We start from the raw sequence: 483 nt of genomic DNA, 5'->3' as shown, positions 1-483 counted from the left end.
TCAGTCATATATTTAATGTAAATTAAAAATTTTTAAGATAAAATTAAAATAAAATAAAAATTAAGAATATTTATAAAATTTTTGTCAAATTTTAAAAAGAATAATATATATATTGAAAAATATAAAAAAATAATAATAATTGAGTCCAACGGATGCCTAGCTAATAAAAGATGAGTCAATGGAAGGTTTGAATTTGATAGGGATTGAATAGATTACTAAGAGTGGCACCAAAGTTCCAACTCGTATTTACTTCTCACCCCAACATTTTTGTGCAATCTCACCTAATATCTGCAATTCTCATTTATTTCCGAATAACAACTCAATCACTTCTTATTTGTGATTTCTGAAGACAAATTCATTCTTCTGTGTCAAGTATTCACACTAGATCACACCCCTTCTTTCATTACGTAAAAGGAAAGAAAAAATTTCTAAATTAGCTTGAAAGACAACGAAAACTTTGATAAAAAATTTATTTTTTTTATT

Source organism: Arachis ipaensis, chromosome B01 (assembly GCF_000816755.2).
Source record: "Arachis ipaensis cultivar K30076 chromosome B01, Araip1.1, whole genome shotgun sequence".
In the NCBI taxonomy this organism is placed as follows: Eukaryota; Viridiplantae; Streptophyta; class Magnoliopsida; order Fabales; family Fabaceae; genus Arachis; species Arachis ipaensis.
The sequence above is the reverse complement of the archived record's forward strand: the minus strand, read 5'-3'. Positions refer to the sequence as shown.